This window comes from Oryzias latipes, chromosome 2, assembly GCF_002234675.1.
Source record: "Oryzias latipes chromosome 2, ASM223467v1".
Lineage (NCBI taxonomy): Eukaryota > Metazoa > Chordata > Actinopteri > Beloniformes > Adrianichthyidae > Oryzias > Oryzias latipes.
This window is the reverse complement of record NC_019860.2, coordinates 23,695,069-23,717,721: the sequence shown is the minus strand read 5'-3', so window position 1 is coordinate 23,717,721 and position 22,653 is coordinate 23,695,069. Positions and strand designations below refer to the sequence as shown.

Here is a 22,653-nt window from a genome sequence, read left to right as displayed (position 1 = left end):
TTCAAACATGATTGAAATTAATAAAGTTTGGCCTCAATTACAAAAGGGGTTTATTCAGACATACTTTTGGTTTGTCTGAAGATTAATAACCCCTCTTGTTAAAATAAAATATGTCCAACACAAGAGGCCCTCAGCTCTCATCTGTTTGCCTAGCTGTTGGACAGGACAAGTTAAAAAAAAAAAAAAAAAAAAAAAAAAAAAACTGAAGGAGCTAAGCAGCAACAGGAAAACAGTGGTTTATAGTATTCAACCAATCAAAGCCTGGTCATGTGTTTTCCAGTGGCGTTCCTCAGGAAAGGTTGATTCCATCTGATGCTCCACCTCCAAACAATAAGAGAAACTGGATCTGAAGCAGCTCTGAAACGTCAGATTGAAGCGATTTGAGGGATTTGACGACGACCTGATGACAGGATTTAAGCGCTGATGAAGATTCAAACATTAGTTTAACAGGCCTTCAGATTAAAATCTCCCTCCTAATCGGAGTGTGGATGGAAAGGAGCTGATGACTTTCAGCCGCTGGAAAACGTGAAAGCGTCTCCACTTCCGGCTCTCTCATCACTTCCTGTTTATCTCAACGCAGCGCTCGCCGACTCCACGGACAGTCAGACATTTCAGGCCCACTCTTTAATCTGCTAATCCTAAAACAGTCGGAGCGTCCAGTGACGTCGGATCCTTTAAAGGAACTGAACCCCAAACCCCCTTCTGCCCGTTTCCATGTCTCTCTCTTTCCTCCATTATCATTTTTTATCTGATGGGAAACAAATCAAGGTTTTTTCTCTGCGTCGGGGAACAAAAAGCCATTTTCACGTTGAAGGTTGCAGAAAAAAACCGCTGTGATGGATTGGAGGAGATTATGTTCACGCCCTTCAGATGGACTCCAATGTCGCCGACGAAGAGGAGGATTTCATCACGGCGGCTTTTTCAAGGCCCAAACCCTGAATGGAATCGGAGAAAAAAGGTGTCCAGGCGATGCAGGCGGGGGGGGAAGTCCTTCACTCACTTGTTTGCTGGTTTTTAGAGTCAGAAAAAGTCATTTCTGGCATCGCCATAGTGATTTAAGCGTCCATTGCTTTATAAACTTTCTTCAGCGTGGCGTCCACTCGTCTGCCACGCGATAACCGGATTAAGAAAAGCACAGATTTCTAGATGCAACGCGTCAATCTGGAGCGATTATTGGAAACCTAATGGAGCCCGTTTGGGGGGGGGGGCAATTACAGATAAGACCGATGGTATTGGCGTGCTGTGCCACTTCAGGGCGGTTTTCAGATGAACCTGCACGCCGTGGTCAATTCCCAAGCATGAAATTCCAAAACAAATAATCCAACACAAAAACTGGAACGTAAACGTAAAAGTCTGTGACTTTTGTTGAATGACTTCAGGACTTTTATTTTGAAAAGCTAAACCAGAGATTTTTATCTTTTTCTTTTTCTCTGATCAAAATGTTGTTTCTAACATTCTTGTCGCATTTTTATGATAATAGTGGACATTTATGAAGGAAGAAAAACTTAAGACTGGATTTATTTCTCTAAGTTGTGGTGAATCAGGAGCAGACGGAAAAAAAATTCTATTCGTGACGTAGAAAAAATATGCTGGGCGGGGCCAAAGTCTCTCTGCTCCGCCCCTTTCTGATGCGTCCACCTGCAGACAAATAGATCCATGAATGTCTTTGTTTTCCAGCTGTAATCTGGGTCAGAACTGGACAAACGATGCAAAGATGATCGAGTGGGAATTTAAACCATAAAGACTGTTGTAACTTGTGGAAAATAAGGATTCATACACCTGTAAAGGATAAATCACTGCGTACCGTCTGGAGGCAGCAGATTTCTCTGATTTAGCGTCAGGAGCTTCTGGAGATTTCAGTCTTTCTGTGTCTTGTTCTGTCGACTGACTGATGGTGTCGTCATAGCAACCTCACTTCCAGTGTGTGAAACCTCTGACATGGGGTGGATTTGGAGCCGATGGTAACTGTGTTTTATTACTTTTGAGCTGAAGACGGCTGAACATGAGCCAGTATTAGATTTCAGAAAGACTAGAGGAAAGGATGGAGGAGAAGTGTCGAGCTATGTTCACACCGCGCAAGCAGGGAGGGGCTTCTTCTTTTTCTTTTCCTGTTTCCTAGTTCATGTTTTCCACCCACAGTTGGACGAGTCTTGGTGTGAAATGTCATGGCGGTGTGAATCTGGTGAATCTCACTGGAGACTTTTTTCTTTCACGACTCTATTCCGATAAATGAAAGACCTGCTGTCGAAGAATCCCCGGAATTTTTAAGCAGAAAAAATTGTGTATCATGAATGTGAGTTTAGAACCTGAAAATGCGGGTTTTTCAGGTTTTTACATAGACTTTTCGTTTGGAAGTGGCCGCTTGAATGCGAGTTGCCGTGCCGATGTGAATGGAGCGTCAGGTTTAGTAGGCAAACAGTTGGGTGTCATCTGCAAAAGAGTAAACATTGACATGAAATCAATGGAAAAATATGACGTAAAGGTGGTGGATGAAGAGGGGGGGAACCCTGAGGTACACCAGAAGTGACGAGAGGGCTGGGACCAATGACTGAATGTGACATAGTCAAAAGAAAATGGTTTCTTCCAGCTCCAACCCAATGAAATCAATTCATGCGACACTTTGTTTTTGCAAAATGGATGCCGCCGTGTTGCAGCCAGACGTTGTGAGTGGGCAGCGATTGGTCAGTTAGTCACTGTTTCTTTGACAACCACTCTCACCAGTCAACAGGGAGCTTGTTGGAAGGCCACACCCCCCCCACCACTGTAAGCGAGCTACATGAAATGTTTTGAATGTTGCAGGCTCCACCTACTTTTGCTGAGGCATCTGATTGGTCAGTTTATACCTTGATTAACAAGAACGTTTTGTTTCTTGAAAAAAAAGATCATTCTGGCCATTAGCTGACTAACTTATTTCTCTATAGAAGTCTGGGATTGGAGCGCCAGGGGGGCGGAGTCATCCCCCCCACCCTTGACAGCATTTTGACTGACTGTCGTTTGTAGTGGTTCAGCTGCTGTCAAAGTTTTACAGTTACTGGGAAATGAGATCTTTTCTTCTTCAGAGGAAGGAGGAAGTCTGGTGTTTCTTTTCCAGCGGCATCAGAGCCTCCATTTCTGGTCACTTTTCAGAGCTGCACCTGTTCAGGTGTGTCGCTGCTGCCCAGCTGGGACGCTGCATGTGGGGCAGTAGAAGCCAAACGCAGGTGTTGCTCTACCCCAATTCAGGGTTCATTTGTTAAAAAAACAAAACGTAATAACAAGGTCACGTCAAGCGCTTGGAAGGAGGCTCGACGGGCGGCTGCCATGGCGACGTGTGTCCAAATGATGATGCTGGGAGGGGCTGGACGTCTACACGTCTGAATGCCGATCAATGTTTGATTCCATTCAGACTCCAGGGGCCTCATTTATAAAGGTTGCGTACGCACAAAAGAAGGCGTACGCCACTCTCTACGCAATAGTTGAGATTTATAAAAAGCAAACTTGACGGGAAAATGTGCGGTCCTTCACGCAAGCTCTGACCCAGGCGTACGCACAAAAACGGCTGAAATGAGAAACGGCGACGCCGTCGGCAGATGGAAGAAACACGTGAAAGTGAAAATGACAATACTGCCTCTCAGAAATAACATGAAGACTTCACAAAGCAAGTCTCAAAATTGACAGCCTACACGAACACCCGTTTGATCGATCAGCAGTGAAACAAACAAAAAAGATCAAACGAAAATTACAACAGAAATTCAAATGAACACTTATTTGCAGAAAGAAAAGTGAAACATGTTCTGCAATATTGGCATGTTGTGCAATTCATCCTCATAAATAATATAGTTAACAGAACGAAATAATGTACAAAACTGATATTCCCGTCAATGTGTCCGTCTGGAGGAGCAGATATAGGTGCGGGCGTGCGGACGGACGGATGTATTAATTGTCCACTGGGGAAAGTTGTTTTCATAGTAAAACATTTCTTCATAAGCTATGGAATTATGGTATTCATGCATATGCCTTTAGTTTGTTTTATTTTTGATGAAACAATGTATGGCATATGTCTCAACCATTCAGAAAGCAACAAGAAATTACATTTGCGCTGAACAATTTCCCATTTCCACGTGGATTATTCCCGACATCTGTAGCTTGTCAGATGTAATTAAATTGATGGAAATAAAATGCCCCATCACAATGCGTAATGACGCACAATGGCTGATCTTACGCTCTTAGAAGATGTGGCAAATGGAAGAATTCGGAGTGAACGCATCTTTAGACAGCAAGAAGACGTGCTGGCAAAAGAGGACGACTGGCTTATGAGCCGGTTCAGACTTCCTCTGCGGGCTTTTGGGGGTGTGTCACCCGGTGCATTTGGTGCGTCGGCGTCCCCCTGCGCCTCAGTCACCACTCCACAAAGGGATTCCCCAATTCTTGCCGCTTGTCTCTCAAGAGGGGTCAGCTCCGGTGTCGTCCCCCCCGTGGCAAACACACTCTGGCGATGCAGCGCCAGACGTTTTTTTGCTTTGACTTTGATGTCCGCCCATTTCTTTTTTATTTCGGCCACGGTCCGAGGTTGTGAGGCTACAGCATTTACGGCGTTTGCCGCTCACGTGGCTTTTTGGCATTAGTTATGCCCACACTGTGCCCTCCAAACAACATTATTCTCCTCTTTTCCACCTCGCCAACGATAACTTCTACTTCACATTGAGTAAAGTTACGTTTTTTTGATTTCCTCTCGGTGTTTGCCATGATCTCGCAAGACATGAATATTAATTTGTGGGCGTTTCACGGACTATTTATGGGCAACTATGGCCGTGTGATGAGGCCACAAAAGCTGCGCTGCATTTAGAATTGGTTGTGATTTATTAAGGGAAAGATGCGTAGGATGTGCGTGCGCACGGTTTTATAAATCCAAATATTTCTGTGCGTACGCACATCCTATGTTTCATCCGTACGCCACTTCTGACGCAAATCCTACGCAAAGTTTTAGAAATGAGGCCCCTGAACTTTTCTGAGTTCCCCTCTGGAGATGGAGCTTTCTCCTGCTAAAAAAAAAAGAAAACACCACAGCCTGAAGTGACGAACGCAAAGATTCCAGATCCTCTCCTCTGAGATGAGTGTGAGCTGTGTGGTCAGACCGCTCCTGACCTTCAGCGCCAAAGTTTCCCTTCGGAAACCCTTCATCTTCATCAAAGTCTGGTGACTTTTCCCGCCGCCGGTCTCCCGCCGAGTTAAAAGCGTCTGCGTTTCACAGCCACGCCGCTGTGACTGAAGCTTTTATCAGCCTGAGTGCCCTTTTGAGTCCCTTAACATATAATTTGCGTATAAAGAAGCCGTCCGATCTGTCAGCGGCATTTGTAACGACACGCTCCTAAAAGTGGGAACCTTTCATTAAACATCTGCGTGGAGGAGGCATCTCCACGTTAACCCTTTCAGCAGCCCAACCTTCTTCCAAAAAAAAAAACGGCTGCGGGAGGCGAATAAGTGCAACAGGAAGAAGGAGCGTTACTTTACGTCCTGATTTAATGTGACACGTGCAGCTCTGACCATTTGAGTTGGGGCAGAACAGAAGAGTCAGGCTGGGCTTTGATTTATTCGATTTTTGGTTAAACTCATTTCCTCAAATGTACTTTACCAAAAAAGCAGTGAAAAAAGCTCAATTTGCTGTTTAAAACGACCATATTTCACTGAATCTGCTTGTTTCCCGTCTCTTCGGTTGCACTCGTTCAGTTGTGAAGGGTTGTTTTAGTCGTAGCTGAAGCGGAAATCCGCTTTAATGAGGAACATTTTCTTCTCTGAGCTTTAGGTTCTGTTGATGTCACTGAGCTTCAGCTGCATCCTGAAAGTCGGGATGAGAGCGTCTGGATGAATTAGGCGTCGCTAAAGTCTTCATTAACGCCTTGAGCTGCGACGTTTGTGTTGATGAAAGCAAACGGCTCCTTTTAATCAGAGCGAGCTCTGTTGTGACAGCAGACGACTCTGGTGATGAAGCAGTGAGGAAACTAAAACCTGAAGCTAAAGTTATTGCCGTTTATGAAGCGTCAATGTTTCAAATTTGATCGGAAAAATGTTAAAAATAAGATCAGGTGTTCAACACTGAAGGAACTTGGATCAGTCGGAGATCTATCAGTGCTGGCAGCAGTTTGGGACTTCACCCAAAGGAGATTTGTGGATTCCATCATGCATTTTATTTTGAAAGTACCTCTACGTTTCAAAAACAGACTTCCTGCATGCTCAAAACGCAAAACTTTCACCTCGCAAACATGGCTAACTCTGTGTTCATTTCACATATTACCCACTTGATAGATTTTCCCATCAACCCCAGCTGATTAGTGCACCTTTATTACGCTTTTTTTTTATCTACCAGTGTGTGTTTGTTAATAAAGAAAGTAAAAACCTACAGAAACGTCAGTTTTTCAAATATAAGCAGGAACTTTTTGAGTTTGTTTCCTGATATCAGACGTGCCGTTTTTGTTTTTTTTTCTCTCTTCCGGTCTTTGCTTGCGTCTAAACATTAGAGATTAAATGGAGCCAGAATGTGTAAAACGGCTTCAATTGACTAACCTCCAATAAACGTTAACAAGAGGAACAGAAGACTGTAAAGAATATATAAAAAATAAGATCATGCGTGTGTTTGTTTCTATACGGAGCGCCGCTCCAAACGGATCAATACCGCACCGTCTCGTAAAGATCCACTGAGTTTAAACAGGAGAGGAGCCGTTTGGCTTGTTGATGGGAAGTCGGATAAAGACGGATCATCAAGTTTTAGCAGTTTCAGCTGAGATTTAACCCTAGTCTTGTCTTGGGGGTAGAAGTGACCCACTAACTACAATGTGTAGTTGTAGGAAAAATACCCTAACCTGTACTTTTCCTACTTGAAAGGACACCACTTTTACTTACAGGACTTTATTTGGGCTGTGCACCACTACGGTACAAAGATTGTCTCACGGGGCATTTTGACCCATGAATTTTGTTTTTAAACCCATAATAATAATACATACATATAAGCCCAGTCCAATACCACTACATGTTAGCCGGATTCACATGTTCACACCAGGCATTTGAAGCGTGTTCAAGTCTTGAACTGGAGTTTAGCCCACGGTGTTCACATTGGACAACCAGGAAGGGGCTACATTAAAAACCTTTCTACCGTCTACTAGCACATGTACCTACAGTTGGAAGAGTCCTGGTGTGAAATGTTGTCGCGTTGTCAATCTGGTGAATCTTTTTCCAAACTCTTTCACATTTTCACTTTCACGTGAAACATTTGATGTCATACGGTTGGTACTAACGGAAATTAAAAAAGGACACCATCCATACGTCGATACCAAATCAGAGTCCCACATTGGTCAAAGTTCAACAAGTCTGTTATCTGTGTTCGATGGCCGTGTGTTTTGTATGTAGAGAATGGACTTAATAACCTGCGTAGAGATGCGTGAACGCATCGAAGCGGCCGCTTGAACGTGAATTCCCCAGCGTGGAGTGAACGTAGCTCAAAAGCCAACCTCGTTTGCAACAGAATTAATCCACATATGAGGAGCTCCGGGTTATCAGGCACACTGTTGGTTTCTTTTAAGGCTTAAGTGCTCCTCTAGTGGCAAAAATGCAATATGAGTAGTTTCTATGGAAATCCATGATGGGAGTTTACCAAATGCCACATAATCCCAATATTTACAAAAACACATTGAGACAAAGAGTCGTTTTTGTTTTTGAAAGATTTAACGCAGAATAACAATCCAGATTTCCCAAAGCCAGCTGAGTTTTTTTGTCTTTTTTTTTATATGTTTCACTTTATTTTTCGAGCTCATGAATAAACTACCAGTAAACTTGAGGTTCCTGTGGAAACGTTTTTGTCCTCATGGACACTGCAGCGTCCTCCTTTATTCTTCTGGAGGTCACCTCAGCAGAACTGAAGGGTCAAAGTGCAGCGTGCATTTATTCTCCTCATTTATCTGCCAAACACACCTTTTCATTTTATTTATTTTTTAAGACCAACCCATCTTCACATCAGCGGACGTTGAGATACGACAAACAGTTGAGGTTTTTTTTTGAGTTTGTGTTCTAAAACAAAAGAAAATTCCATCAAAATTAGCATCAGCTGGAGCAAAAACTGTTCATAATATCTTCAGCTTTAGTGAAAACCAACAACTCCTTTGCATTAAAAAAATGTGAAAAAGGTTCAATTGTTTGCTTGTTTTCCCCCAGAAATCTTTAAACTAACTATAAATATTAACCCAAGTGAAATGAAATGAAGTTCCAAAATGTAAGACGGTGTCATTTTCAGCAAAGCTCTCAATCCCATAAATGTCAACAGTTTGACCAGAACATTATTGGATCTTTGACTATTTTTTGAAAAACCTTTTGAGGACTTTCCAAGTGACAGTGAACCCACATGAGTGAACGGTGGGGATGATTGGTGGGGATCAACCCTGATAGTCGTGTCCCTCTTGGCTCATCTGTTCCGGAAATGTGGGAGGGACTGGGGCGTGGCGTGGATCCCTGGTAGCTTCCATGGTCTGCGCGGCGGGTTGATGCTGCAGTGATGGAGTCGTGTTCGCCGGCCCCAGAAGAGCCTCGCCGCAGCCTGCTCAAAGGTTTATTGATCTCCTCTGCTGTTCGGCTGGCATGTTTGCCGCTCGGGGGCTGAGGATCAGTCAAAGTTTGGTGTGAAGCTTTAATTCGGCTCCAGGGGGCGCAGTGTGGGTTTCCTACATTTGTTACCACGGCCTTGCGGGTAGGGTTGTTGGTGAAAAGCACACCGTGTCGTATTTTCTGTTGACTTTCAGTCGATAACCTGCGAGCGGCTGCCTTCCTACGACTGAGATGAAACGTGTTTCCCTTAGAGAACATCATATTTATGTCCATGAGCTGTTTGGACCACATGATGATGCTCTTTTATTGGAACAGGTGCTTTTCCGTTTAAATAGAACCGACAGCTGTTCAACTGAACGGTGGTTCTCTACCAATGTTCCAGATAAGCGGGAAAATCCGTGGACGGATGGATGTTTCCATGGGAAAATTAGTTTTTTCCTACTGAGGAAAATACATTTCAAAAATAATATTTGGATTTTAGTGAAATTTTTCTTTAATGATATAAAATACTTTGATTTTCTAAATTTTGTTTACAGGTTTTGACTGTGAATGAAAAAAAAAAAGTTACCAATTTATTTTGTATCGACATCCCAGCAAGATATGACATCATCAAGCCCTGTTGTGTCTTATAAAGGGCGGGGCTATAAGCCTTATTGGTTAAAGGACATGCCCATAAATGTCTCTGAGCAGATGAGACCTGTCACTCAAATTACCACGCCCAATTTATAGAACAATCTGAACCACAGCAGTGGGAAATAAAACAGAACCTTGGAACGTTTAAGCCTCGGAGAAATGTTGGAATCTCAGAACAAAGTTGGAACCTTGAAAGATGGAACTTTTTTTAAAAGAAAAAAAAGAAGGCTGTTGGGACCCCTGAAGGCAACTGGGACCCCGGAAGGCCGTTGGGACCCCGGAAGGCCGTTGGGACCCCTAAAGGCCGTTGGGACCCCGGAAGGCCGTTGGGACCCCTGAAGGCCGTTGGGACCCCTGAAGGCCGTTGGGACCCCTGAAGGCTACTAGGACCTCTTATGACCGTTGGGACCCCTGAAGGCTACTAGGACCCCTTATGACCGTTGGGACCCCTGAAGGCTACTAGGACCCCTTATGACCGTTGGGACCCCTGAAGGCTACTAGGACCCCTTATGACCGTTGGGACCCCTGAAGGCCGTTGGGAGCCCGGAGATCGCTGGGACCCCATAATAGCGTTGGGACCCCGGAAGGCCGTTGGGACCCCTGAAGGCTACTAGGACCTCTTATGACCGTTGGGACCCCTGAAGGCTACTAGGACCCCTTATGACCATTGGGACCCCTGAAGGCTACTAGGACCCCTTATGACCGTTGGGACCCCTGAAGGCCGTTGTGACCCCTGAAGGCCATTGGGACCCCGGGAATCGTTGGGACCACGTAAGAGCGTTGTGACCCCTGAAGGCTACTGCGACCCTGGAAAACCGTTGGGACCCCTGAAGGGCGTTGGGACCCCGGAGATCGCTGGGACCCCATAATAGCGTTGGGACCCCGGAAGGCCGTTGGGACCCCTGAAGGCCGTTGGGACCCCGGAGATCGTTGGGACCCCGTAAGAGCGTTGGGACCCCTGAAGGCTACTGCGACTCTGGATGGACGTTGGGACTGCATAAGAGCGTTGGGACCCTGGAAGGCCGTTGGGACCCTGGAAGGCCGTTGGGACCCCGGAGATCGTTGGGACCCTGGAAGAGCATTGGGACCCCTGAATGCTACTGCTACCCTGGATGGGCGTTGGGACCCCTGAAGGCTACTAGGACCCCTTATGACCGTTGGGACCATGAAGAGCATTTGGACCCCTGAAGGCCGTTGGGACCCCTGAAGGCTAGTGCGGTCCTGGAAGGCCAATTGGACCTTGGTATTACACTTGAATATTAGATTAGACGTTAGAGCCTCGGACTAAAATTTGAATCTCAGAATAAAGCTTAGATTTGAAAATGTTATAACCTCAGAATGACTCTGGAGTCTTAGAATAACGTAACTGACGTGGAATAGCCATCCTTTTTAAAGGATTTAAAACTATAAACATCCAGACTTGATTCCACTGAGGCGTGGCGGTTTGGAAGGACCAGAATTTTTACATCTTTTATATCTATTTTTACATATTCTTCTGTTCTGTGGGATCAATAAATGTAAACGTGTAGACAAGCGAAACAGCTTTAACCAGGTCTAATCGCACATTTCAAGACTTAGAAGTTCGGCTATTTTCCTTCTTCAGAACCGTTCAGACGTCAAAAACGAGTTGGCGTGAAGGCTGTTCGTTCAGAGCCACGAGGACAGATGACAGAAGAGAAGAAACATGTTAAGTTTTTCCATCGGTTTGTAGGAACTAAAGGCCTCTACATTCAAAAATGTCTGATTTGTCTAAAACTTGTGGATCTTTAAAACTGTTCATGGTGTAACAGTGAGGCTGATGAGCTGATGGGGGTTTGAAGTGAACCATATGGAACCAAATGACAGGTTCAGAAAGTTGCTCTGATTCGTACAGAGAAACAGTGCTGCTGCTCTGTCATGCATATATTTGCACCGCTGAGAGGTCATTAGAGGACGCGCATTCAAATGTGAAAGCCCTGCAAAAAATAGGAATCATTAAAGCAACAATTGAGCCAATTTCCTGTTGCTTTTTCCCTCAGTCATGCAGGGCTCCTTACCGAGGTAATCTTTCCTCCTGCATCTGGAGATATGGGCAAGCTGACTTTTCCACATCAAGATCAGCGGGGGCAAGAAAGGCATTATCAGCCCACACGGAAGATAAGTTACGCTGGTGGGCCAGGAGTCTAGAGGAGAGAGAAAAAAATCCAAAGGTCATCTGAGCTTGACTTTACGCCCGTCAGACATGGAGACAGTGAAGGTCAAAGAAATTCAAGAGCTACAGATGGAAATCACAGCGTTTAATGCTCTCCTTTGTCCTGGTCAAAGCAGACTGATGACGGGAGGACGTGTTCTAACGCTTCACGAGAGGCGTGGACACTCAGTGGCGAGGAGGAGCTACCGTCACGCTCCTTCTGCATCCTCGCTCACTGCTCCGGATAAGTGGGGCCCCTGGGTACTTCCCTAAATATGATTATGGAGACTCTGCATTCAATAATGTAATAAAATAACACGGAGCAGTGAAATGGATATTAACAATCCAGCGGAAAGAACTGACCAGGGACTAGAGGAGGGGAAGAGCTTCAGTCAGCTCTTTGTTCATTAGGACCGCAGCCTGAACACTTTGGCGTTTGTAGCCCTTGTGTTATCCTAGGCACTTTAACGTTGGGAGTGGGGTCATCTAGACCCACTGGACAGTGCTCTGAACCTTTTTTCTTCAATGATTTGTGATCTTCACTGGTGTCCATGGATTAAATGAAATCTTTCCACCTTTATCCACCTTTGTCATGGTAGGGAGAACACGTCAATGGAAGGGTGGGGTCATCTAAGATAGCACAAGGGTTAAGACTCCATTTTTAGACCATTGTTCTGGGTTCTAGTACCAGAACACGTCCACGAAGGCTTTCCTCTTGGTTGTCCAGTTTGTATCCTGGAGATGAGTTAGCTGGATCCTCAGTTTGAGGTTCTGATTGACGGAACACGTCGGCGTGGAATGACGAATCCAGTAAAGCCTTTTGAGGTTTATCCACTGACTGTATAAAAAAAAACTGGACTGAGTGTGACGTCACACAACAAATGAAGTCGGCATTCTTTTTCCTCGTCACATGATTGGTCGGTTTCTCCAAGTTATCGTTTCTGTGGAATCCACTCAGAAGTGAGCTTGTTGGCAGGCCACACCCCCGTCACTTCAATTTCAATAGTATTTATATAGCCCAATATTACAACAGCAGTCATCTCAATGGGCTTCAAACCACTGAAACTGAAAAACGTCGAAATTGAGTTGAATGTTAAAAAATGTGTCAGATCAAGAATGGTTCTTCTGACCAATGGAATAACTGAGGAACAGCAGTTAATTTGTCTACAGAAGTCCGTGGAAGTTTGCTGGTACTTCCTGTTTGGAACACCATGAGGAAGGGGGTCACTTGGTCTAGTTCTCACATGCAGTCAATAGTCGTATGTCGGGTGGTAGCCATGGTAACGGAAAGCCAAAGTTGCACCGATGGCCAAATGATTAAAACTCACCTGGTCTGAGGTTTGTGTCAAATTATGTAACTTTTGGGACAAACATGAACCATTAACTTTTATTTATTTCTTAATTTCCCGTTCCTGCTGCTGTCTGCCGTTTTACTGTGTTTTTTGATGGGAAATTGGCAGTTTGAGCAAGTCGAAAACAAAACTTGATGCCTTTAATTGTTGTTCACTTTTCCATTTCCTCCTATTGTATTAAACCTTTGTCAGATATCATGGAGTAGAACAGTTGATGTGTTTTCAGGGTTCCTCCCAGTATGTTCTGGTCCAGTCAGTCGGTGTAAAACCCAATCCCAGTTATTCCTAAGGGACTAAATGTTTGATCTCCAGCAGTTCCTGTTGCCTGGGGCTTTACAATAGAAGTACTACATGTATTGTTCTTGTTTTGGCTCATATTTCACTAACAGAGCTGGTTAACAGGGTTTTCCTACCATGGTGAGTTTCCAGTTTTGGACCGGTGCCTCAAGCAGCTACTCAAAGAAAAGTCTACATGAACACGCATTGGGGACTTCCACGTTCAAAACTCTCGCATTCACGCATAGCAATGCAAGTAACTACGACCGTTTTCAGGCTCTGTGTACAACACCCACGAGCAAGTGAACTTTGACCAATCAGACTCGGATATGGTAGTGATTTGACATTTCCCACCAAGCTTCTTCCAACTTTAGGTGGCGGACATGCACCACCTGCTCGTCTAGTGTGAACACCATGGACTTGACGCGCATTCAAGAACCCACGATTGCCGTGTTCATGATCGCACGCCAAATGCCCAGTGTGTACATCGCCTTTTAGTTTTGACGTGGTGCTCATCAGGTCCCATCTGCCTCCTAAAAACATCTGATGAATCAACAAAAAGAAAAACCCAGTTCTGTAGATCAGCTTAAAGGAGTTTGCACACTAGAACCACCAACCATATTCTATCTGATACAGACGGATGGGTGCCCTCCATCAAGAAAGCCAAATTCTAGACTCTTAAAACCCAGTTAAACGACTGAAATGACCATTTTCATCTCAGAGGTATTAAAGCGCCTTTTGAGAGGAACAAAAACAGCTCAGAAGTTCCTGATCATTACCTCCAGCTTCTCCCAGCATGATGAATAAAAAATCCTCCCTCTCTACAAACCCATCGTTTCTGAAGGGTCTCTTGACCTCTGACTGTGTACGGCGTTCGTTGAGCCTGATCTGACAGGATGCTAATAAATCGTGTAATTAAGTTAATGTCCCCCCCCCATTAGGAGAGGTTAGCCTTTGACCCTTCACGCTGACAGTGATAATAAAGCAGAAACATGCACATTATTTATGGATAACAGTCACTTTTTGGCTCCGTGAAGGACCCTTCTTTGACACGGCCGCTCACGGCGCCTCGGCGGTCCGTCCCGGTCTACGCCACCGTGGATGACGGGGGCACAAACTGGTCGTGATGTGATTTCACCCCCTGAACTGTCTTTGCCCTCAGACTCTCACCGACGAATTAAACTCCTCTGCTTTCCAAAGACTTGAACTTTTGTTCTCGTCCTCGCGTTCCCTTCAGCACACGGCGCTCAAACCCCCCCCCCCGCCCGCCGTTGATCCACAGTGACGCCTCATTCCACCTCATTTCCTCAGACCCCTGCCTTTTTTTAATTGAGGCGGCAGCGAGCACAATTATGGTGAGAATCATCCCCGGCTGATGTGAGGAGGGATTAACGGGATTAAGAAGATAATCTGTTGACCCTCTGGCCTCGACTCAGTATGAGGCTGGAAAGGCAATTTGAAGCAGAGAGCGGAGGAGATATGGGGGCTTTAATGAGGGGGCTGACAGAAAGCCTCTGACCACCGAGAGACTCACTCCACGGTGGGGGATTATTTTCTTTGACTCCTCCGCAATCTCAACCAACTCCTAACCTGCACTCCTGCCCACCCACTCTCACACCTGCAGACTGAGCTTCAAAAACAGCCGCCGCACACGACTAAAGTCCTGTAATGAGCAACGATTAGCAGCAGCCTGCAGACGGGAAGTTAGCTGCTTTAAGGTTTAGCATGTTCAAGTGAGTTACGCACCCAAAGAATTTCCTTACATTTTTACTGTTTTTCTTTATTTTGACGTCTCCTCTCACTGTTTTTTTTTTTTTTTTTTTTTTCTTTCTTCTAACTTGTCCTGTCCAACAGCTGGGCAGTCAGATGAGAGCTGAGGGCCTCTTGGGTTGGACATATTTTACTTTAACAAGAGGGGTTATTAATCTTCAGACAAACCAAAGGTATGTCTGAATAAACCCCTTTTGTAATTGAGGCCAAACTTTATTAATTTCAATCATGTCTGAAAATCTTTGGTGTTGGACCGGACGGAAAAGGAAAGAGGGGAAGAAGAGAGAGGGACGATAGAGAGAGGGAGGGGGGGTAGGGGGTGATAATAGAAGGGGAAGGGGGATAAGACCATGAAGCAGCATAAAGCAACAAGTTTACTGGTTGTTAATCATTATGGTAAGGTTCAAATGTAAAAAAAAAAAAAAAAAAAGGGCGGAGCCTGTCCACACACACACTCAAATGTTATAAACACACCTGTTAGTTGCAAAAATGTCCACCTGTCGACATGTACACAAAACAGATAGTGTTCACACGCATACCTATGCCTTAAAACCAACTAGTGTGAAATATTTCAGTCATTCAGTCTGTTGAGCTAACACCTGTGCTCAGGTGAGTGTTTATGTTCTTCTATGAAGTGGTTTTCCCCCCACTCCGGGACAGGGCGGTCCCGGAGTGGGGACTTAGTTCAAATCAGACTTAGTTCACAGGAAATTCTTTATAATTAAATTTTTATAAATAAATTTCCTTCGAAATGTAAAAAAACAAATCTGCTAAAGTGTATTTTTGGATCTCTTGGACACTTGGAAAAAGAGTTTTTTTTTTACTGTTTTCATTCATTTTTGTTTGTTTAGAAATTCCATTTAAATAATTTACTAACCAGACGATGACATAATTTAGGGACGTTTAGTGACTTTTAATTCAACCAATCCTGACTTCTTATTGAGACGTTGGCAACAGTGTCTCCACTTTGGGAGTCGCTTTGGAAGCACATCATTTTAATCTAATATAGTCAGAAACTGAGAATTGTTTTTTCTTCTTTCAATCAGACGGTTTGGACTTGGCGCTCCACCCTGACGCTACGCTTCTGATCCACGGTAAGAATGTCAACAGTTCCATACATTTCTGAATCACCTGTTCACAGCCAAGGTTTTCTTTAGACAAACATTCTATGCAACCAACATTAACATTTAATAAGTTACCTGTCCTGATAAGAATCGTAAAGAGCAGCACGTCTGTCTTTCTCTTGTAGTTTTGACCAATGACTGAAGTGCTCTTTAGTCACTGGTTTTGTTTACAAGCTTTTGTCCGGAAACGAATGGGCCGCTTGATGGCGGTCTGAATACAAGATTCAGGACTCGATCTGAAACAAAACATTGTTTCCGTCTGAATACACCCTTAAAGTCCCAAATGTGTTCTCCACATTCTCTCTCTGACAGAGTTTAAGGGCTACAAGGGTTTCATGGGCGTCTGTGGTACAGAGGTAAGACTGACCTCAGGTTTGGTCCCTGCCTTGCCTGCTCAGGTGTTGAAGTGTCCTTGTTCTAGACACATCTAGATACAGGGTCTATACCGTGCAAAACCCAATTTCTGAGCTTTTATGTGAATTATGATGTTCATAACTCACAAAAAACAGCCCCAAAGTGGTATTCTGATCCATTTACAAAGTGCGGAACCGCCCCTTTCAGGAAGATTCCGTGCTGCCAGCCACGCCCCCAGGCTAACAGACACACCCACTTTCTCGGTGGAGCTAGCGATGATTGGCTAAACGCTTTAATTTTATAATCACAAAATGTTTATCCATCTTTAGACTCTAGGATGACATGATGAAATGGGCTCCAGCCACAAGGATAGAAAGGCGGAGCCTCAGAGGTCGAGTCGCTTTACTTTCTGGGTAGGAGAACAGCATGTGAAAATAATTCATAAAAAAGGTCATATATAATCATATACAAGTTGGTAACATCACAAACTAAATATTGGTAAAATCTACCTTGTTAAAGTCACCTGACTAACTCTACATTGATAAACTTTACATTAGCAACGTTAGTGACGTTCTAACTTCATGCTGATAAAGTTACCCAGGTTAAGTTGGGTAATTTTACCAACGTAAAGGTCACTAACTTTATAAACGTAAAGTTTACTAGCAAAGTTAGCGAAGAGCCAGCCTCTTTTCTCTACATCCGAGCCCAATGGACCTACGTTACTTAATCATCAGAGTTACAGTACTTTGTCTTTCCTCCTCTCTCTGGTGTTGAAGGTTGAAGTACACTTGATCTTTGGTTTAGAGGAGTCTTTTGGACTCTCTCAAGCTGTTCAAGAACCATTGGGTGGGGTTATAGCTTCCATTTAGACCTTGAATAAGGAGCAAAGGCTCATGGGTAAACCAATCCTCCCCACCTCTCTGTATCTTTAAAACAATTTTAGTTTTACTTGAAGGCCGAAAAAATAGAAACGTCACAGAAAAGTCAGCAGAATAAACTGTGGTGGTTGGTTTTGAATTCAAAAGAATCGCTGCAACGCTCCAGTCTGGTTTAAGGATTGTGGGATGGAGAAGCAGTGAAATGTGGGGTGTGTGTGTGACCGCATGTGTGTGTGTGTGTGTGTGTGTGTGTGTGTGTGTGTGTGTGTGGAAAAGCCCTTCCAGTTGTTGGGATTCATACCTGTGTAAACGCTGACATGCATATGCAGCCACGCTCGCTCCCGTCACTCGTCCTAACGCTGGAGAACCAGAAGGTCTGCACGTTTCCATCTCGCCGTGTGCCGCCTCGCCGGAGCGCAGAGCGCTGGCTTTTACAGGCGTGGGTCACCTCCATCCCTGCCTTCATGATGTCACATCGTCAGGAGAGCTGACGCTCTGAGGACGGGGATGGTGGTTATGGTTCTCCGTATCACCGTGTCTGCAGGTCAAGGCTCCACATCCCAGGAGAAACGGCGTGTTATTTTTCTGACATGGACTTGAGTGGAATGGAAAACAGAGCAGAATCACCGTTCCTCCTCCCCACTGATGATGGAAAAAAGTGGCTTTAAACATTTCATCTCATCTCCGAGGACTCGTCAACGTGTTTCAGAAAACAAAGGAAATAACGGGAAACGAATGGAACGAAAGGGAAAGAGACGTTTCTATAATTGTTTGCAGATAAAAAGTTTAAACGTGAAACTGTTTTGCTTGAATTGAAACCTAAGAAGTATTTTCTAGAGATCTCGCCAAGATCTCTAGAAAAGTAAAAAGGTTTTAGACAGAATCCCAGTTAAACCCTGAGTTTGGTTTGCAAGGCTCATCGTAGAAACACTAATTTATTTGTATAACGGAGCAGAAAATGCACCCAAATGTGTGACCCTGGTTTCAATGACAGAGGTCAAAGGTCAGCAGGTTTGGTCCATTCCTCCATGCAGATCTTCTCCCCTGGGACTTTCTGCTCCCTTCACCGATTCTCTTTTTGGGGTTGCGGTCCAGAGAATGACTAGAACACCCCAGAAAACCTCGAAATGCTTCTTATGTAGACGCTCCTCGGTTGCCATGACGACGTGTTTGGGGTCCTTTTTCACGGGGAGATCCAGACACGTATCGTCCTCGACGTTCTTGCCGATGGAAGGAGGTTTTTCTTGTTCAAGGTCTCTCCATGCATGGATCCATTCATACAGATGAGGCTTCCTTTCCCAAATCATGATGTTTACACCCCCGTGCTGCACAGTGGCGTTCTTCTAAGTTTCTAACTCAAAGCACGGCGAGGAGCTTTCTCTGCCAAAGAGTTCCGCTTTGGTTTCATCTGACCACGTTGATCCTCCTCTGGATCTTCCAGAGGGAGACGTTCAGACGGCTCCGGGCACGTTCTGGCTTAAACGGGAGCGCACGTTGTGGCGTCTTACCGTGGTAACCTGTGGTCCCAGCTCTTTTCGGGTCATTGAGCAGTTCCCCACATTATAGTTGTGGTCCGTTCCGGCGTTCTCCACATGGACCACGGAGCTCCAGGTGGAAGGAGATTCTCAGTGATCTGCCTTTTCTTTTTAATCATTGCTCCAACAGTTGAAGTCTTCTCTCCAAGTCGATTGTAGATTAGTTCATCCCAGTCCGGTGCCTGGTGTCCTTCGACAGCTCTTTGGTCTCAGTGGAGACTGACTGTTTAAACCTGGGCAACCTGGATTCTGGGAAATTTGGGAGGTCATGTGTACTCGGACTAAGGTCAACCCCTGAATGGCGGTTTGTTTTCGGGTTTTATCTGCTTCTGCTGATCTCTTAACCCTCGCTCGCTCCAACTTCAAATCTTCACGGCCAAAGACTGCTATTACATTTAATTATTCCATTCAAAAGCTATTTTCCTCTTTATTTCCACTGAAAGCCGACAAAAGAGGCGGATTGAATTCTGGATGGTTCATGTTCATAGAACACAAACTAAAGCTTCCAAGACAAACCCTGAAATGGAAAACATGCTGGTATTTCTATTCCAATAATGCTTTAAATGGCGTGATGCGACCGTGGCGTGTAGAGGGTGGGGGGTGGGGGGTGAGGCATGAAAAGAAACCACTTTTTAGCCCGTGTTAATGATGTCTGCTGCAGCTCCGTCTGCACCATCCTAGCGACGCGCAGCCTTTAAGTCAACCTTGTCAGCGATCGGTCCGTCATCGCTGCTGTCACAGCCGGCCCGGTTACCGTGGAAACCCCGGTAAATGGCTGTATTGAAAGCAGCCCTGACGGTGGAATTACAAGCACACATAATCTATTGTGGAGGTCCGTGCAGGAGGTTAACGTGTCATCCTGCAGCTAGCCGGAGATGAAAACCTGACGACTCCATCATGTGAGAAACGGCGCCGCTCCAGGCGTTCACGCCGTTTTGGCTACATCACGTTTGGGCTTCTCCGAACGCCTTGGGGTCATTTTTCTATCCGTGGACAACACCGTACTACTCTACCTCTACAATCTCATTGATACTACCAAATAAAACTTTATTTATAAAACGGTGCGCAACTCGAAGCGCTTTCACACTTCACAATATTACAATAAAAACCCAACCCCACCCTTTGCCCGTCCCACCCCCCTCCGTTAACACACGTGACCCATGACCCCACAAACAATGAATACTGATAAAAGTTAAAAAAAGAAAAATTGGGTCATTTAAATGACCATCCTTGTAGTGAAAGTCGTTTCATGCCGGAAATGATTCAAACAAACTGTCAATCAATCAAATAATCAATCCAAACTTTATGTGTAAAGCCCTTTAACATCCACTAGAGATCCAAAGTGCTGCAGAGGTGGATAAAATACATTTACAAGTAGAGATCATTAAATTTAACAGTAACAGTAAAATAAACATTAATTAAAGCTACAAGTAGCATTTAGCGGGCCCGAGCACGTGCGACCGCCTGGCACGAGCGACCACCCCGTGAGCAACGCCCTGCTCGAGCCATTCTCGTCGTTCTTTCTTGTCCATTCTGGAGCTCCAAGCTAATGTTAATATGACAACAGCCTGTGGGGGGTGGGGGGGGGGGGCTGTAATCTGTTGCCTTAAGGGACAAAGACTTTTGCATATAGCATGAAAAAAATTCTTAAATCTAAGCCTCGTTTAGACCTGCTCATTTTCTCATTAAGGAGAAGAAGGTTTTTTATCAGATTAAGAAACAATTAATGATGATAATTGCTATTACTGTTCCTAAGAATGAGAAGAATAGAACTCATTCAATTTCCACTACAATGTCAGAGTGTCAGCTATGTCTGATAACTTGGCGAATTAGCTGGACCGGGATCTTGCAAAGTGCAGGTGGTTAACGTCCAGTGTGATGAGTCTGTGGACGGCAACAGTACAGCATAGCTTTTGGTTTCCACAAGAGAAGAATTCCTGACACATCTGCCCTAACAGACAACTACAAGAGGAGTTGAAATGTATAACACGGTGAAGGAGTTTTTGTGCAGAAAAAGGTACCATTAGAAAAGCTGGAAGCCATATCAGCAGACGGGGCTCCTGCTATGATTGACCGACAAACAGGTTTCATAACTAACTGTAAAGCTGACCAAGACTTTCCAAAATGTCTGCATTACTGCTGCTTCTTTCACCAGTAGGCCTTATGTGCAGAAGTGATTGGCTCTGGACACATAATGACTCCTATTGTGAAAATCATAAAAAAACCTCAGCTGCAAAGCAAAACAGCACAGGGTTTTTAAGGTGCTATTGGTGGAGATATCTGCTGAATATGGTGAATATGAATATGGTGAATCTGAACTTGTATTCTTGACTGACATTACTGGAAAACTAAACCACTTGATCTGCGAGCTGCAAGACATTGGCAAAACTATATTTTTTTATTGACCAGCCTGCCTGAGCCAGTGTTTTTCTTGTGGGGATCTTTTCTGCCAGGGCTTGCCAGCTTGGTCAGTGGATGTTGCTGCAGTTGTCTCCCTTGCTGGGACAGCTGGAGTTAAACATAGCAGCCTCACGGCTGTGAAGTGGACCCCGTTGCTGTCCCAGTCTGGATGGGCACTGTGGTAATGTTCCAATGTTCAGGCTGGCTCCTGGTATGAGGAGATTCCCAATTACCATTTCCTAACCGCAGAGCCAAGGATGTGTTTACATGTTTAGGTCAAAAATGTGATGGACAGCTTCATGTTGTCTATTGATGTAAGTTTACACCTAAACATGCCATCCTGTTACTAATCCAGTTGATGTGGTTCTCCATCTGTGTCTAGGTGATAGAAAAGCATTTTTTTATATTTAGAGCTCTAAGCAAACAAACAGTTGTCTATATAAAAGAGCTTTTACAATTGTGCACTTTTAGCAGGACTTTGAGTACATGTGACCAATGTATAATGGATTTTTACAGACTTTGTTTAAAACTGAAGGTGACAGAGACTTTGGAGAAGTGGCTACATTGCTCTGGACTTCTTTGTTTCATCCACAGAAGAGTAAAATATGTGATTGATTTTGAAAAGCTGCTGAAAAATGTATCTTTTTGAAAATTGCAATTCTAATTTAGGTTTTACATTTTGTGTTCCATTTTTTGTGATTTTATTAGAAAGATTTGTGTTTTATTTGGTGTTTAAAGGTGGTACATATTGTATATACACAATCTTCTTAGAGACATTTGCTATATGTTGTGTTTGTTGTCATTGTAGTTTAATTTTATTGGATGTATTGAAAGGAAATGAAAAGAAGTTGCAGCATTGATTAAAAAAGCATAAAAGAGACATTTACTGTCTGATGTTACATCTGTAGGAGTGTACTGAGGCTGGGTTTTGTTTTGGAGCACATTCATATGTTTTGTTTGTTAAAAAAAAAAAAGATAAAATATAAAGTTAATTGTATTTTGGATGAATAAAAAAGCAATGATTAGTGCTAAGGATGTATAAAAGACAAACAAAACAAAGGAAATTGCTGTATTTTAGTGTTGAACCAGGCTTTCTAACTGTTTTACTTTCTGTCTTCCACTCCTGGCTAATTTACATGTGAGCACACAGCCGGGGGGTGGGGGGGGGGGGCTAACTCCACTCCTGCAGCAGGGGAGACTGATGAAAAGCTTGAGGATGTAAGATTGAAGTTGACCAGTTCCTTTTTCTAAATGTAAATATTTTTTATTTTGGTGCTGATAAACTAAACAGAAGTTATGATAAAAATATTTGCTTGAGTCAAAATGTCCAAAAATTTGCTTTTAGCACAATAGGGTGATTAAGGTGGGTAAATGTTTCTCGTACGTATAGTGCTGCTTTTCAAACGTGGAGCTTTGTAAGACGCATCTAATTCTGAAATCTCAGCTTCCTGAGACAAAGGGCTGATTTCCTATGAAGCTTGATTATATGACTGCAACGGAATCGACCACTTCCTGTTTGGCAGTGCCTTACGCAGGCACCGTCAGATGTACAGCCATGAAACTTGAGATGATGAGAGAAGAGCCTTCTGAGTA

The 22,653-nt window shown here is 44.1% G+C and overlaps 1 long non-coding RNA gene across 2 annotated transcripts in view; it reads left to right on the top strand.

Annotated features, from left to right (window-relative positions):
* Positions 1–22,653, top strand: part of LOC105355995 — a 55,824-nt gene that overhangs the window by 23,960 nt on the left and 9,211 nt on the right. The window contains exons 3-4 of one of the 2 annotated variants that reach the window (XR_002872003.1): positions 15,816–15,863; positions 17,670–17,915. This is a non-coding gene — a long non-coding RNA (uncharacterized LOC105355995). Of the gene's footprint in view, positions 1–15,815; positions 15,864–17,669; positions 17,916–22,653 lie in introns of those variants that run through there. The other variant, XR_002872005.1, reaches the window with a different exon arrangement.